Raw genomic sequence first — 15,017 nt, forward strand, 5'->3', positions numbered from 1 at the left:
GCCTCTTCCTTTAAACTTAAATTCACTACAGACTCATGACACTTTGGTTTTGTCTTCACCATGCCCAAAAAACAATGTGAGAGTCAAAGTGAAAAAAAAAAGAGAGAGAGAGAAAGAAAACATTTACCCAAAAAGTAGAGTCTAAATATTAAGATGTTTAAACTCCCCAGAAGCAGAGGTAATCTCTGGATAAGAATAAGTTGACAGAATATTATTAATCTCAGTGGACTCTTGACCAGGATTCAAATCATGTAAACCCATCCAAGTCATTGGGCTTCTGGTTTATGTTGATCAGAATTTTTAATAATGTTTGCTCATATCATAATTTACTAATAAAAACCAAGAAATTAAGTGGCTTTATGTTAGGAATGATATAAAGAAACAAAAACTATTAACAGTATGGCTTTATATGGGCATAATGCAGTGTATTAAATTTATACTCTTAAAATTTTTTTTTACCAGAACTCAGGGATCACTTACCCATGTAGTCTCACCAGCGGATGTGTATCTTAGCTCATATAACTTCTATTCATGGGACAGGAAAAGGAAGAGAATAAAACTACCTCACTTTGAATGTAAGATAAATTTACTTTAACCCAGAAGCTCCAGATGCAGGCAAATCCAAGGACTACATCTCTGCTTGTTCTTTCTTTCTTTCTTTTTAGAGAGAGAGAGAGAGAGAGAGAGAGCATGTGTGAGTTGGGGGGTGGGGAGGGGCAGAGGGAGAGGGAAAGAAAGAATCCCAAGCAGACTCCCCACTGAGCATGGAGCCCACAGTGGGGCTTGATCAATCCCATGACCCTGAGATCACAACCTGAGCGCAAATCAAGAGTCAGACACTTAACCGACTGAGCCACCCAGGTGCCCCCATCTCTGCTTGTTCTTTCTCTTTTTTTAAAGATTTTATTTATTTGAGAGAGAGAGAGAGAGTACTTGTGCTCCCGTGCTTGCTCTCTCTCTCAAATAAACCCAATCTCTACCTCAACAGGGGACTTGGCTTCTAATTTCTTTAAAATAAAGATGGCTACAAAAAGTTTCTTATTTCCATCTTTACCTATCTACTATTCCTCTGTTAATGTCTCAGAAGAAAAATCACACCTTTTATTCATATTCTTGATATTACTGACCTATGCCCTCTGTGATTACAGTCTGTCAGTTATCTCCTTTTCTTATAATTTACAAAATCCTCCTCTCAACTGGATTCTTTCCTAGGATTATGAACAAGATCAGATTTTTCATTAAAAATCAAAACCTAAGCCTAAAACCAGAAACTCTTCCCTTAGGTGGGAAAGAATAATACTCTGTGTCAGTGAGGGTAGGGTACAGGGACAAGAGCACTGTAATACATTACTGGAGGAACTGCAAATTGGTATAGCCTTTTGGTGAGTGATTTGTCAACACAAAATAAAAATGCACCTACCTCCTAACAATTCTGCTTTTAAGAAGTTATCCTATGGAATTACATTAACAACAGCATGAGGATATTTGTTCAAGGACAGTCATTGCAGAATTATTTGTAACAGGGGAAAACTGAAGGCAAATATTCAATAGAAGATGAGTAAAGAAAAAAAACTGATACATCCATTATAAGGAAAGCTATTCAGTCACTAAAAAGAATGAGGTAGTTCTCTACACTATTGTGGAGAAACTTCATGACATACTAATAAGGAAGGAAGGAAGGAAGGAAGGAAGGAAGGAAGGAAGGAAAGAAGGAAGGAAGGAAAGGAAGGGAAAAGAGAGAGAGAAAGCAAGCAAGCAAGCAAGCAAGCAGGCAAGCAATTTGCAATAATAGAATGTATAACATGACCTTATTTTTGTAAAAACAAAAATACATAATATTTTTAAAGTTCTGGATGAATACATACCAAACCTGAGAAGAAGCAGACATAGAGTGAGTGAGGGAATAGCTTTTATAATTTAATTTATATACTTCTGAAAGTTTTCATTTCTTCTAATAGGCATGTACTTTTTAAATTAAAAAACAAAACCTTTTACCATCACCTTTACATTACCATCTCCTCTCTCTTTCCCTTCTCTGCCAAACTTCTAGAAAACAATAATCAATTTTAAAAGACATGCCTATTAAAACTGTTTTTCAAAGAACTAATCTGGTGGCTTTTTCTCTTTCAACAGTCTTTTTACTAGATCACTTCACAACAATTGACTCCTTTTTTACAACTTTTTATCTTGGACTTCGTAATATATCATCAGGATTGGTTTTCTAGTTTTAGGAAGCTTCTACTCAGATTCTTTTACTGGGAACCCCTCTACTTCCTTCCCCTGAAATGCAGACATTCCTCAAGATTCTGTCCTTTTCTTTCTTCTCCCCCCACTTAGCACTTTCTTAGTGATTCTTGCCACGTCACTGTATTTTCAATTATGATTTCTAAATAGATTCATCTAGCCCCCAGTGCTCTCTAAAACTGCTGACCTGATCCAGTATCTGCCAGAAAGCTGTGAAGGGATGTCTTGTCATACCTCCCGAAGTAACTCCTGGGAAAGCAATTGCATTATATTTATCTTGAAACTAGTTTCTTCATGCTTCCATTCTCATTTAATGACATTGCCATTCTCTCAGTCACTTATATGAAAACTATCAGTTATCTCAAATTCTTGTTTCCTTGTGCCTGTTCAATAAATCACTAAATAAATAATTCCTTTGTATATTCATCAGATATTTATTGAGGACATACTCTATAGGCCTGGTAACGTGCTATGGGGTCACAGTGGGCAAACATAAAAAATAAATATTTATTGAGTACATTATATATGCTAGGTGCTAAGCATACAAACATGAGCAAGACCTGGTTCCTGTTCTCAAGTGATTTTCGTGGTGGAAAGAGACACTGAAACAGACAATTTTTTAATTTTTTTAAAAGATTTTATTTATTTACTTGACAGAGAGAGACACAGCGAGAGAGGGAACACAAACAGGAGGAGTGGGAGAGGGAGAAGCAGGCTTCCCACTGAGCTGGGAGCCCAATGCAGGGCTTGATCCCAGGACCCTAGGATCATGACCTGAGCCGAAGGCAGACGCTTAATGACTGAGCCGCCCAGGCGCCCCGAAACGAATAATTTTTAAAAAAGATTTATTTCTTTATTTTAGTAGGGGAGGGGCAGACGGAAGAGGGAAAGAGAATCCCCAAGCAGACTCTGCTCTGAGTGCGGAGCCCAATGCAGGGCTCGATCTCATGACCCTGTGATCCTGACCTGAGCCGAAATCAAGAGTTGGCCACTTAACTGAGCCACCCAGGTGCTCCTGAAACAGATCATTTTTAAAACTGTATGATACAGGGCGCCTGGGTGGCTCAGTTGGTTAAGCGACTGCCTTCGGCTCAGGTCATGATCCTGGAGTCCCGGGATCGAGTCCCGCATCGGGCTCCCTGCTCGGCAGGGAGTCTGCTTCTCCCTCTGACCCTCCTCCCTCTCATGCTCTCTGTCTCTCATTCTCTCTCTCAGATAAATAAATAAAAAATCTTTAAAAAAAAAAAACAAACTGTATGATACATGCTATGATTCAGGGATACACAGGTGTTAATGGGAACACAAAGGCAGGGCACCTATCTATATTACTGAGGGGAAATTCTGGAAGCATTCCAACTAAATCTTGGAGGATAAGCAGGGGATAAGGAAGGATGGAAGGATGTTCTAAGCAGAAAAAACACTATGAGCAAATATACAAACAAGAAAAACATCATATATTTTGAGAAGTGAAGGTGAGGCAGGAGAGACAGGGACAGGTTATTTCATGAAAGGTTTGGTTTCTCATATAAAGGGGCTTGAGCTCTATTTTGTAGGCAAGGCAGAGTCACTGGAAGGCTCTAAGGGGGAAATGGCATAATTCAACTTGAATTTATAAAAAACTATCCCGGAACGGTGCCACTTAGAAAAGGGACTATAAGAAGTTGGATGAGTCAAAAGACTGCTGAAACAGCTCTGAGGAGAGATTAGATAAAGGTCTGGGATGGAGAAGCAGTCATACAAAATGAAGAGAGATGGTTTAAAAACCATATTTAGGATTTAAAATTGGTAGAACCTGACGAGTGTTTGAATGTGAAAAGTGAAGGGAAAAGGTAGTGAGAATGACTGGCAGAATTATGGGGGCATAAGCAATACAAAGAGGAAGGATTGGGAATGTGGGAGAAATTAAATGTAGCCTGAGGTACTTATGGAACATTTGGGAAGATATTTCAAGAAAGCATTTGGATCAATAACTCTATAGTGTTTTGCTACTTGGCTGGCTAACTTTAGGGTGGTGGGGTGGAGACAGAGTTGAGGAAGTACATACTTCATTTTCAATGTTCTTGGTGAAGGAGGAGGTAAATTCATTCCTATGAATGAAAGAAACGGGTATTGAGAAGTGAAGATTTGGAGTATGTATTGACGGAATTCAAGATAGAAATGACCAAGAACAAGGGAAAAACCATCCTGCAATGTTGAAGGCCTAACAACTAGAAATCATAAATTTGTGTCAAGGCTCAGGTGCACAGATGTAAAAGCGGAGAAAGCAGCCTGAGAGCTTGATCCCGGGTTAGGATTTTATTGGGAGGGTGCAGCATACTGGTCAAGGTTCAAGTCCCACCCTGCGCAAGCTCTGATATTCTGTGCCAAGCTGCCCTCCTCTGTGGATCAGGCCCTAACACCGTATGATCAAATTAGTTTTGGGGTATGATGTAAAGTAGGAATCAAGGTTCATTTTTTTCCATATCTATATCCAGTATATCCAGTATTATTTTTTTCGAAGACTCCTTTTTCCATAGACTTGCTTGATACCTTTGTCAAAAAGCAATTGAACATATGACTGTTTGGGTCTATTTCTGGACTCTGTTCTGTTCCACTGACCTACTTATCTATGTTAATGTGAATACCAACCTGTCTTGATTATATAATTTTAATTAACTACCACAAATTAGGTTCACAAGTCTTTCAATTCATTCTTCTAAAATAGCAAAGATTGTTTTTGCTATTCTGGGCCCTTTATATTTCCATATAAGTTTTAGAATGTTTGCCAATTTCTACAATAGTAGCTGGTATTTTGACTAAAATTGCATTGAATCTAATCTTCATTTTGGAAAAAATTTGTATCTTCACAATATTGAGTGTTCCAATTCAAGAACATGGTATATCTTTCTGTCCATTAAGTTTTCTTGAATTTATCTCAGCAGTATTTTATAGTGATCAATGTAGAGATTTTGTACATTTCTTGTTAAGTTATTCCCAGGTATTTGATGGCTTTTTATGTTGCTGTAAATGCTTCCTTTTATTTTATATTCTAACTGTTGTTTTATATCTATTGTTATATGACAGTAATTGCATAGAAGTAAAATTGATTTTTGTATGTTGAACGTGAACTGGAATTCTGTGAGTGTGTTAAATCCACTTAATAATTCTAGTACTTGTTTCTGTAGGTTCTTTAGGATATTTCCATGTGGCTAGTCATTCTATTTGAGAATAAAGACTGTTTTTCTTTCCAGTATTTTTTATGCCTGATCACACTAGCTAGGACCTCTAGTACAATGTAAATATAAGTGCTAAGTGTGGACATTCTTTCCTTATTCCTAAAAGTGTTCATCACTAAAGAGATGTATCTTTGTCCATACCCTCTATCAGCTTTCTAGTTTAATGACAGGCCATTTTTTCTCCTTATAATGTATGAGTAATGAAGAGCTATGTTAAATGCTTTTCTGCATCTATTTGAGACACTGGATTTCTTCTTTATTATGTTAATATGGCAGATCACATTGATTTTCAAATGTTAAACCAATTTTGCATTCCTGAGATAAACTGTACTTGATTAAACTGGATTATCCTTTTCATATATTCCTGGACTTAATTTGCTAATAATTTGTTAAGAAACTTCTTTGTTTTGCATTTATGTTCATGAGTAAGATCACTTTGCCATTTTCTTTTCTTCTAATGCTTTTACCTGGTTTAGGTCTCACAAAAGGAGTTGGGAAAGTTCTTCTAGTCCAATAATTCTCAAGAGGGGCAGAGGTGAGGATTTTGCTACATAGAGGACATTTAGCAATGTCTGCAGAGGTTTTTGATAGTCACCAAGGCGGGGTGGGATGCTCCTGGCATCTCATGGGTAGAAGACAGGGATGCTGTTAAACAACCTGCAATGCACAGAACGCCCCAACAAAATCTTATTGTGTGATCTGAAATGTCAATAGTGCCGAGGCTGAGAAACCCTACTGTCATCTCTGAAAGAATCTGTGTAAGATTGATATTATTTCTTCTTTAGATGTTGGGTAGAATTCACAAGTCTAGTTTTATTTGTAGGAAATCTCTTAATTAAAAATTAAATTCCTTCAACAGGCATAAGGCTATTCAGATTTTCTAATCTTTTTTTGGTAACAATTTTGGTATATTGTCAATTTCAAGGAATTTGTATCATTTAGCTTGTCAAATGTGCTTGCAAGAGATTGTTCGTAATATTCCTTAATTACTTTAAAAAATATTGTTAGAATCTATGGTGACATCTTCTTTTTCATTCCAGATACTGTAATTTTTTTCTCTTTCTATAATAGGTTCATCATCTTGAAAAGGCTTATAGATTTTACTTATATTTTCAAAACATCAACTTTTAGCTTACAGATTTTCTCTACTGCTTGTTTTCTTCTCCACTGCAAGACTTACCAAAGAGTGGATGCTAGAAAGTTGAAAGCAGAATAGAAATATGGAAGTACTACAAATTGGACAATGCTGGGAGAAATCAGGAGTTCTGGCAGAGAATGAAGTTAATGTCCTTAACTTTAGCTGAGACAACAAAAGGTTCACATCCTAGACAAATGTTTATTATAAACCTCTAACAAAGCTTAAAACCAAGCTATGACAAACTACATAGGGAGGAAAGAGCTTGGAGATTGAGTCTTACCAATTTAGAAGGGCTTGGAAAACACCTTGGACTTTCCAGAGATCTGCCCTCACAAAGCATATAACCAAACCTATCCAAGTTCAAGGTGACTAGCAAGTAACTAAGTTGCTGAGAAGAACAAAAATCAACACTCTTCAGAGAATGATAATAAAATCCACATCTCTAAATGCATCATAATACACAGGATATAATTCAAATAGCCAAACAGAAAAAAGACAAAGTGTGACCCACAGTTAAGGAAAAAAAAAATCAATTAAAATTAACCAAAAGATGGCCCAGATGTTGGACTTGGGCAGATAGAAACTTCATTTAAATCAGCTATTAAAAATATGTTGATGGGTATAAAGGAAAACACGGTCTTAATGAATGAAGAGACAGGCAGTCATAGCAGAGAGAGACAGAGAGATTCTAGAAAAGAACCAGATGAAAAATATAGAGCTAAAAATTACAGTGATTAAAACAAAAACTGGAAAAAAGGAGATGAAAGATCCAAGAATCAATAGAAATGACCCAACTTGAAGAACACAGAGTAAAAAATTGGTTGAAGAAAGAAGATCAGAGTCTCAGGGATCTTGTAGACAGTATTAAGCTGTCTAACAAACATAACTGAAGCATAAAAAGAGACTGAAAATGAGATAGAAAAAATATTTGAAAAAATATATTTTAAAGAAATGACAGAATATTTCCCAAATTTGATGAAAAATGTTGACCTACAGACTATAGACAAACTGTTGAAAACCAAAGATAAAGACAATCTTTAAAGCAACTAGATAAACATATCAATTACATAAAGAAGAACAGTATATTGACAGTAACCTCTTATCAGAACAAGGATGGCAAGAGGAAGTAGAACAGTATCTTTAAAGTACTGAAAGAAAAAAAAACCTGTCATCCCATAATTCTGCATCTCATGAAAATATCCTTCAAAAATGAAGGAGAAATCGGGCGCCTGGGTGGCTTAGTTGGTTGAGCCTCTGACTCTTTGTTTTGGCTCAGGTCATTCACGGTCATGAGATTGAACCCCACGTTGGGCTCTGCCCTGAGCTGGGCATAGAGCCTGCTTGGGATTCTCTCTCTCTCTCTCTCTCTCTGCCTCTCCCCGCCCTTCTCACACACTCTCTCTCAAAAATAAAGAAATTAAAAAAAAAAATAAACAAAATGAAGGAGAAATAACATTTTCAGATAAAAAAGAGAAAATCTGTTGTCAGTAGACTTGCAGTACAAGAAATATTAAAACGTTTTTCAAGTTGGAGGAAAATGACACAAGATGGAAACCTGGATCTATAGAAAGAAATGACAAGCATCAGAAATAGTACCTAAATGAATAAATATAAAAGTATTCTTTTTTTTAAAGATTTTATTTTTATTTACTTTAGAGAGAAAGAGAGCATGATCGGGGGGGAGGTGTAAAGGGGTAGGGAGTGAGAATCTGGAGGAGACTCCTCACAGAGCACAGAGCCCAATGTGGGGCTCCATCTCACAACCACAAGATCATGACCTGAGCTGAAACCAAGAGTCAGATGCTTAACTGGGTGGCCCTAAAAGTCCATATATTCTTATGTTTCTCTCAATGTCATTAAAAGATAAATAAATGTTTACAGCAAAAAAGATAACACTGTATCATGGGATTTATAATGCACTAAGCTATAATGTATATGACAATAATATTGCAAAGAATAAGAAAGTAAATAAGCTATGCAATAGAAAAGTTCTTACATTCTACATAAAATGGCACAATGTTAGTACCATGTAGACTTTAATAAATTAAGGAAACATACTGTAGTCCCTACAGAATTCACTAAAGAAAATGCAAAAAAGGGATAGCAAATGAAATAATAGAGGGATTAAAAAAGAAAATGGAAAAAAATTTATTTTTCCCCCAATCCCCTCAAAAAATAGAAAAGAAGAAACACAGGAACAAAGAATAGATGGAATTAATAGAAAGGAAGAATTAAAAGCAAAATGTTAGATCTAAATCTGAAGGTATTATTAAATTAAATTTAAATGAATTAAACACTCAAGTCAAATAGAAGAGATTATCAGACTAGAGATAGGAAAATGCAGAACCTAAACCATATGTAGTTTACAAGAGTCACAATTTAAATATGAAAGAATAAATAAGTTGACATAAAAGGATAGATGGAAGGAGATGTGCCATGTAAATAGTACACATGGAAAATTGGAGTGGTTATATAATATTCAATAGAACAGTCGTTAAGAAAAAAAGTACTACCAGAGATAAAGAGAAATATGCCATTGTGATTAAAGTGGAAAATCATCAGACACACATAACAATCCTAAATACATATGCATCTAAAATAGAGTTTCAAAATACAAGTAGTAAATTTGGTAAGACTAAAGGAAAAAGTAGAGAAAATCACAATCATATTTGGAGATTTTAATGTCCTCTTATTATCAATTGATAGGAAAAAAAGATAAAAATTCAGTAGGCTAAAGAAGAATTGAGCATTATTAACCAAATTGACTTAACTGACATGTACAGAATATTATACTCCACAGCAGAATATACATTTTTTTTAAGTAGGCTCCATGCCCAATGCAGGGCTTGAAGTCATGACCGAGATCAAGACCTGAGCTGATATCCAGAATCAGATGCTTAACCAACTGAGCCACCCAGGCACCCCCAGAATATACATTTTTAAAAAGTACACATGGAATATTGACCAAGATAGATATGTTGAACCATAAAATAAATTTCAGTATATTTCAAAACAATGAAAGCTTACGGAGTATGTAATCTGACCGCAATGGAGTTAAATTAAAAATAAAAACCAAGTTATCTAGAAAAATCTCAAGTATTTGAAAGTTATGTAACATGCTTCTAAATAATCCATAGGTCAAGAAAATCCCAAGTGAAATTAGTAAATATTTTGAAATGAATGATAATGAAAAGATAACTTATCAAGACTTGAGGGATACAGAAGCAGTGCTTAGAGGGAAAATAACTTAAATGCTTATTATTAGATAAGAAAAATTTAAAATCATTGATATAATAAGACATTTTATAAAGCTAGACAAAGAAGAGCAAACTAGATATAAAGTAAGTAGAAGAAAGGAAACAATAGAGTAGAAGTTCATGAAATAGACAAACAGAAGAAACACAAAGGTGGAGCCTTTGTAAATATTAATAAAATTGATAAATCTCTACCAAGACAAACTATGAAAAAGAAAAAACTCAATTTATGAATGTTAGGAATCAGAAAGAAGATATCACTATAGATTCTATAGATAGTAAAAGAATATTAAGGATATTCATGAGTAACTATGCCATTATATTCAATAATTGAAATGGGATAAAATGCACACATTTCTTTTTTATCCCCCCTCCAAATTTTTATTTAAACTCTAGTTAGTTAACATACAGTGTAATATTGGTTTCAGGAATACAATTTAGTGATTCATCATTTACATATAACACCCAGTGCTCATCACAAGTGCCCTCCTTAATGCCCATCACCCATTAAGCCCATCAACACCCACCTCCCTCCATCAACCCTTAGTCTGTTCTCTATCATTAAGAGTCTCTTATGGCTTGCTTCCCTCTCTCTCTCTCTCTTTTTTCTCCCTTCTCATATGTTAATCTGTTTTGTTTCCTAAAGTCCACATATGAGTGAAATCATATGGTATTTGTCTTTCTCTGACCGACTTATTTTGCTTAGCATAATACACTCTACCTCCATGTTGTTGCAAATGGCAAGATTTCATTCTTTTTGATGGCTGGGTAATATTCCAGTGTGTGTGTGTGTGTGTGTGTATACACATCTTCTTTATCCATTCATCACTCAATGGATACTTGGGCTCTTTCCATAGTTTGGCTATTGTTGATAATGCTGCTATAAACATCAGGGTGAATGTATCCCTTTGAATCTTTGTATTCTTTGGGTAAATACCTAGTAGTCTGGTTACTGGGTCGCAAGGTAGTTCTATTTTTAACTTTTTGAGGAACCTCCATACTGTTAATTTTAGCCATTCTGACAGGTGTGATTTGTATTTCCCTGATGATGAGTGATGTTGAACATCTTTTCATGTGTCTGTTAGCCATCTGGATATTTTTGAAAAAATGTCCATTCATGTCTTCTGCCCAAAATGCACACATTTCTTGAAAAATATAACTTGTTAAAACTGACTCAAGAAGAAACAGAAAATATGAATAGCTCTATATTTATTAAAGAAATGGAATTCATAACATTCCCACAAAGAAAACTGACCAGATAGCTTCACTTATAAATTTTATCATTAAATTGAAGAAATATTACTAATCTTACATAAGCTTTCAGTAAATAGGAGGGAACATCTCTCAGCTCATTTTATGTTACTGTGTGATACCAAAAGCTGATTAAGTTGTTAAAATAAAGTAATATTACAAACTAGTATCCCTCATGAACATAGACATAAGAATCTTCAACTAAATATTAGCAAATCAAATCCAGCAATATATAAAAAGGTACTACATCATGGCCAAATGAGTATTTTTCCAAAATGCAATGTTGGCCTAACATTCAAAAATAAATCCATGTAAATCATCACATTAAAAGAATAAAGCAGCAAAACCAGATGATTCTATCAATAAATGCAGAAAAAGCATTTGGTAAAATCCTGGTAAAAATTCTCAGCAAACTAGGAAGAAAAGGGAACTTATTTCAATCTGATAAAGAGCATCTACCAAAAACCTATATTTAACATAATATTTATTGGCAAATTATTGAATGTCTTTTCCTTGAGCACAAAGCAAGGATGTCTTCTTTAACCACTTCTATTCAATATTTTATTGGAAGTTCTAGCCAATGCAATAAGGCAAGAATAAGAAACAAATGGCATAAAGCTTGGAAAGGCATATATAAAGCTATTATTCAGACATTCAGACATCACATATTATGTGACTGTGAACTTGAAAATCCTAAGGAGTCTACCAAAAAAAAACCCCCAAATCTCCAAAACAAAACAAAACAAAAAACCAAGAAACCAAACCAAAACAAAAACCCTGCTGGAATATGTGCATTTATCAAGACTGTTATATAAAGGTAAATATTCAAAAATCAATACTCTTTTTACATATCACCAATAAGTTCAACGAAAAGTGTGCAAGACTGTTACACTGAAAACTACATAGTATTACTGAGTTAAATTTAAAAAGACCTAAATAAATGAAGAGATACACCATGTTCATGGATTAGAAAATTCAGTGTTTTTAGGATGCCAATTCTACCCCAAACTGATCTAATCATATTTCTACTTCCTTAATAGAAACTGGTAAACTTAATCCAAAATGTAAACAAAAGAACCTAGAATAGCCAAAAAGGATTTTTAACAAGAAATACAAAGTTGAAGACATACACTATCTGATTTCAAGATTCATTAATTTACTATAAAGCTAAAGTAGTATGGACTGTGTGACATTGACATAAGAATGGACATTCTTATCAATGGGATGATAGATCAATGGAATAGAAACCCATGAATGTGTGTATGTGTGTGTGTGTGTGTGTGTGTGTGTGTGTGTGTACATATGCATTTGACTTTTGTAAAGGCATCAGACAATTCAGTGAAGAAAAAATAGTTTTGTTTTTTGTTTCTTACAAATGGTGTTAGAAAAACTGGATATCTGTATAGAAAAAAATGAAACTTGAGCCCTACGTCACACTACACATGAGAGTGTATCTGAAATAAATCACATTTAAATGTAAAAGTGAAAACTGTACAACTCCCATAAGAAAACACAGGAGAATATCTTTTTAACCTTCATCAATAAAAAGTCCTGTTCTTCAAAAACACCATTAAGGAAATAAAAAGGCAAGTCATACACAGGGAGAAAATAATCACAATATATATTGATAAAGGATATATAGACAAATATACAAATAATTGTATGTTCAATACTTGGGTGGTTTGACCAATTAAAAATGGTCAAAATATTTGAACAGATACTTTTGAATGAATGGCCAATAAACAACATTAAAAGATGCACATTATCATTAGTCATCAGTATACAAAAATCACAATGAGATAGCATTTCACATCCACTAAAATGGTTAAAATGAAAAAGTTGGACCATACCAAGCATTGGCAGTGATGAGGAGCAAATAGAACTCCGGTATTTTTCTGGCGGGACTGTAAAGTTCTATCATTTTGGAAAATAATTTAGCAGTTTCATGTAAAGTTAAAATAGAGGGCTTGGATTGCTCAGTCAGTTAAGCAGCTGACTCTTGATTTTGGCTCAGGTCAAGATTTCAGGGTCGTGAGATCAAGCCCCACGTTGTCGTGCTGGGCATGGAGGCTGCTTGAGATTCTCTCTCTTCCTCTCCCTCTGCCCCTTCCCCACTTGTGTGTACGCAAAATGATATAGTAATTCAATATGATATAGTAATTAAATTCCTAGGTATTTACTTAAGAGAAAGAAAACATGCCTGTTAAGAGACTTCTACGCAAATGTTTATAGCAGCTCAGTTTTTTCCCCCTCCCTGTCAAATCTGGAAACAATCTAAATGCCCATTAATAAATGAATTGATAAACAAGTTGTGGTATAATTCATACAATGAACTACTACTCAGGAATAAAAAAGTAATGAACTAATGTAATATGCAGCAACATACAAACATATCTAAAAAATACGGTGAGCAAAAGATGCCATATATATGCATACAGTGTGATTGCATTTAGATGAAGATTTATAACATTTAAAACTATCTTGAGTGACAGAAATCAGATCACTGGTTGCCTGGGCCAGGGGTTTGTCCGGGGACTTACTGCAAAGTGGCACAAAATACTTTCTGGGTGATGGATACTTCCTATATTAATTGGGATGTTAGGTACACAAATATATCTGTTAAAACACACTAACTTGATGTGTGCATTTTACTAAGTGTAAATTATATGTCAATAAAGTTGATTAAAAATAAAGTTGAAAGAAACAGCAGAGAAAATTTTACCAAATAAACTTTAAGATATACTGTGATATATAAGAATCAATAACTATATGTTATTTCCAAAACTACAGAGACCTGACTACTAAAAGAAAAAAGATTCACTGACCATGTATTTTTTACCATTTATTAACTGTGTGAGGCATCATCAAGTCAAAACCTAATTGTCAGATGATCAGTGTTTCTTATCACTTCATACAGTTCAGATGAAATGTGTACAAAATTCATTGAGGGGCTATAACTAATACAGGACAACATCATTCACTAATGTGATGAAATTATTAGGAATGGTTTTCTGTTCTTATTTAGCATCTGTTGGAGCTGTTAAAGTGATGTCAAATTCAAGACAGTAGCAGAAAAGAGGTTAAACTTGTGGCATTTAGGACTGCTGCACTGTGTAAGTCACTCTTAAGTTACTAACATTTTATCCATATTTTAATATTATAACATAGTAAATGGGAAACTGAGTAGCCCTGACTTAGGATGGGGAAATGCAAAACATTTTCAGTTCTTCAAGTTCAATAAAATTCTAATAATCCAAAGCTCCCTGAACTGTTCTCTCTATTTTGCCCAAATCTCCTATCGCGATAGTCTGTCTGAGCTTGAATGACAAATATTAAATGTCACTCAGGACCAACTGAATACCACTTGTATTTGCATTCCTTAAAAAGTAGAAAAACATTAACCTTTTGTTTTATTGAATTAAAATGCCACGGAAATGCTGATGTAGTCTTGGGAGACTGGAATACTTTTACAAGGAAGAATAGCTGTCATTTATTAAACACAAAGAACAATTACTTGATAGGATGCCTTCTGACAAAAAGCAGATTGGTATTCTCATCATAGAAAAGGCATTATAAAAAAAAAAAATCTAGCCCAGACCTCTGAGATTTGAATAATTTAAAGCTGCATTTGGTGCAATTTGAATTTTTCTTTAGGGAGGCAAAGTTAAATACCTTTAATTTGTTCTAATTATTTCAAATTTGCAAGTTAATTATGGCTGATCATTAAATAACAAAAAGGACTACCGTCTCCATAGAGTTTTACCTCCTACCCTCTGCATTACTTAAGCTAGATTTTAGTATGCATGAATTAACTTTCTAAATAATCACACGGTTTGACTAAATGGCTCAGTAAAATGAGCTCTGATCCTCAGAATAAGCATTAATGGACATTAGAAACGCTACTGGGACTCATGT

At 34.6% G+C, this 15,017-nt stretch overlaps 1 protein-coding gene across 2 annotated transcripts in view; it reads right to left on the reverse strand.

Moving 5' to 3' along the window:
• KIAA1328 (KIAA1328 ortholog) overlaps positions 1 to 15,017 on the reverse strand; it is a 354,421-nt gene that overhangs the window by 61,125 nt on the left and 278,279 nt on the right. The window lies entirely within an intron of this gene.

This window comes from Neomonachus schauinslandi, chromosome 14, assembly GCF_002201575.2.
Source record: "Neomonachus schauinslandi chromosome 14, ASM220157v2, whole genome shotgun sequence".
Classification (NCBI taxonomy): domain Eukaryota; kingdom Metazoa; phylum Chordata; class Mammalia; order Carnivora; family Phocidae; genus Neomonachus; species Neomonachus schauinslandi.